The sequence below is a fragment of the Anolis sagrei genome, chromosome 3 (assembly GCF_037176765.1).
Source record: "Anolis sagrei isolate rAnoSag1 chromosome 3, rAnoSag1.mat, whole genome shotgun sequence".
Lineage (NCBI taxonomy): Eukaryota > Metazoa > Chordata > Lepidosauria > Squamata > Dactyloidae > Anolis > Anolis sagrei.
The window spans coordinates 83,028,845-83,032,395 of NC_090023.1; positions in this window are offsets into that span (position 1 = coordinate 83,028,845).

The following is a 3,551-nucleotide window of genomic DNA, read 5'->3' on the forward strand; positions in this document are numbered from 1 at the left end:
GTTCCACCCACTTTTTTTTGGCTAGTGGGATGAGGTCCTAGGTGACGTTAAAAAAAACCCTTTTACTCTTGCCCATTTTCCCCCAACATTGATCTAAGGCCAGTAAATAGCATATCCAAGGGGTTGGGAATTTTCTGCAGATGTAGGATCAAATATGCACTTTCATATGTTCCATTTTTCAATTTTGTGATGCACATCTTAGATTTTGGGCATCATTTTCAATGGGTTTACTTAGTCAAGGTGGAATGTATCCACAAAATACAGGGAATTATATTGGTAACAATTATATATATCTTGTGTGTGAATATAACACTGGACCTGTCACTGTCTTGAGAATATCTTGAATCATAGATTCATTTGAAATCTAATGCACAGTGGTCCATGGCACTCTTTGGGGTTTGGTTCCAGGACTCCCTCAGAATACCAAAATCTGTAGATAATTGGAAATAATTTAAATAATTGGAATTGGAAATAATTTAAACAATGATGGCTGGCTTTGGGGGCATGGAGGGCTGACTATTTGGAGAAGGAAGGATACCTAGTTCACAATAATGGTATCAGGTCAGTAACAAGCCTTCCCTAAACCATGAGACATATACGAGAAGCACACTGAGCCAGAAACCTTAGTATCTTATGGCAACAGATGGAGATGGTCAGGCATCCTCAAACTCCGGCCCTCCTGTGTAATTATTTATTTTGTTTATATATTTCCTGTGGTCTTCTTAATCTGGTAGTGAGTTGTATGACCTTATCACACACACACCCCCCCCATGTGGGTGCCATTTTGCTAGCAGGCATGGAGAAACAGAAGGCGTAGTGATGCTTTCCCCATCATACAGGGGAAGCATTGCCTAAATAGGACAGAAGCATACTGACTCCATTGTAGCCAGCACAACATGGGAAGCTAACTGTGTTATAGGGAAAGCATCTGGCAGAGCCACAACCGGAAGTCACACTACAACTTTTACATTCATATGCTGAAAACCAGCTGCTTAGGAGAAAGAATAGGGAATCAAAATACAAAAGACACTTCATTTCACAGTAGAGACACAATACCATGTGTGTTCACTCAATATTATGACTTGTTTAAAGAGAATGAAAAATGGCCTATGAATATGCACATTTGATTAATTAGTCAAAACCCAATGCCAAATGACTAATAAAGTGACAGCTCTAGTGTTTTCCCCCTCTCTGGATGACATTATTTTCTATTCTTTTATTTTGCACAAGCATAAATTCACTGAACCTAAAATCTTTTCTAAATAGCATGATGTGTTTATTTCAGAAGGCAAGAAAGTATGTTAAAAGGCCAAAATGTATGCCGAGTACTGAAATGAAGCTCCCCAAAACTAGATTTTGGTGTAATTCAATTAATAAAATCAGGATTGGGAAGGAAAAGTAAACTATACTCACTTAAAAGATAAAAGTTTAGCTTCCACAGCGAAAAAACTAAAAAATATCAACCTTTGTGCTTCCAATTGTGGATAATTACTAAACCAAAAACATAACATAGCAGAAAGCCATTTTATTTCAACACCAATGAAGCAAATCAAAATGTAATATGTAAGTACTAGTCTTAGGGTGGATCTACACTGCCATATAATGCAATTTCAGAATGCAGATTAACTGCATTGAACTGGATTATATAAATGGTACATTGCCAATCCACATTCTGAAACTCCATTATATGGCAGTGTATACTCATATAATCCAGTTCAATGCAGTTAATCTGCATTCTGAAACTGCATTATTAGGCAGTATAGATCCACCCTAAGACTAGTACTTACATATTACATTTTGGAACAATCAGATTTTTTGGTGTTATGAATAACTTTTCAATAACTTTAAAGCATAGGTTCTTTTTATTACAATTTCCCAGTAAGAGAAAGTATATCAGAACTTTTACAGAACAACATTTAGACATACTGACTCCATGTAACTACATTGAATCCACAAACAACCTACAGTTACATTGGCTAACAAACAAAGGGAAATTACATTTTTACTCAGCATTCACATTACCCATACACATTAATTCATCCTCATGCATGCATTACCATTTCTCCTTCCGTCCTCTCCTGGAGAAGAACATCTCTTAGGCTTCCCTACAGCCTGCCAAAGAACAGTTCCAAAACTTCTAACAATGCCCAAAATGCACCCTCTTTCCCTAAGAACAATGCCGTGACCAGAATCCAGCTTTCCCATAGCACAAACTGACTCAGTGCAAACTTATAATGACTCCAAAATTGCACCCCTTTCTCTTCCTTTGAGAAAAGGAGGCAAGTGACCAGACTTCTGCTTTCCATTTCAAATCTGCCACTCCCAAATACACCATCTCTTTCAATAGAGCATGGTGGGTGAACAGCACATCTATCTGTCACACTTTTTGGATTACAATAAGGTCTCTTATATAGCAATATTTCTTGCTGATGTCATTTCAAATTTGTAAATGAATGAAAGATATTTTTCTAGTCTGAAACATCCTGGTTTCATCTCATTTCCTGGCAGATCTTTGTCTTCAGGTAAAGAACTATTGTGTTCTGGATTTGACTTGAAAGAGCATTGTCTTTGAGTAATGTACACTGAAATAATTTACCTTAATCTGGTTTCTGGTTTGCAAATGTTGACTGATGTAAACAGATGTAAACATTTATCTTATCACTGTCACAGTTCTTATCACAGTTCACTATACAGGTCAATGATTTCAGTTCTCATTAGCAGGTTTGAATTACAGTTCCTGAATGTAGTTGTTTTCCAGGCCTCAATATTTTCAAATTATGTCTTCAGCCCAATTAGGCTCCATTCATACACCTTTCATTCAGTTCATTCATACCCACACATCATATAAAATTTACATGTATCAAATTTGTACCGGGACAGATTAGGGATTCTGCTAGTGTACCGTCCACCTCGCTGCACTACAGTCTCCCTACCTGAGCTAGCGGGGGTAGTCTCGGACCTGGCATTGGAGTCCCAACGGCTACTTGTGCTGGGGGACTTCAATGTCCATGCCGAGGCTGCCCTAACGGGAGCGGCTCAGGACTTCATGTCTACCATGGCGACCATGGGGCTGTCCCAACAAATATCTGGCCCCACCCACTGTGCTGGACATACATTGGACCTGGTTTTCTGTCAGGGATGGGAGGAAGGCGGCGGTGTCGAGGAGTTATCCATCTCTCCGTTGCCATGGACCGACCACCATCTGGTCAGCTTTAGACTTACTGCACCTCCTAACCTCCGCAGAGGTGGAGGACCTATTAAAATGGTCCGCCCCAGGAGGCTTATGGATCCGGAGGGATTCCTGACGGCTCTTGGGGAATTCCCCGCCACCTCGGTTGGCGATCCTGTTGATGCCCTGGTCGCTCTCTGGAATGGGGAGATGACCAGAGCAATAGACACGATCGCTCCAGAACGTCCCCTCTCAAGTAGCCGAACTAAACCAGCTCCTTGGTTTACTGAGGAGCTGGCAGCGTTGAAGCGAAAGAAGAGGGAACTAGAGGGCGTGTGGCGTTCGGATCCGAGCGAGCCAAATCGAACACGGTTTGTGGCCT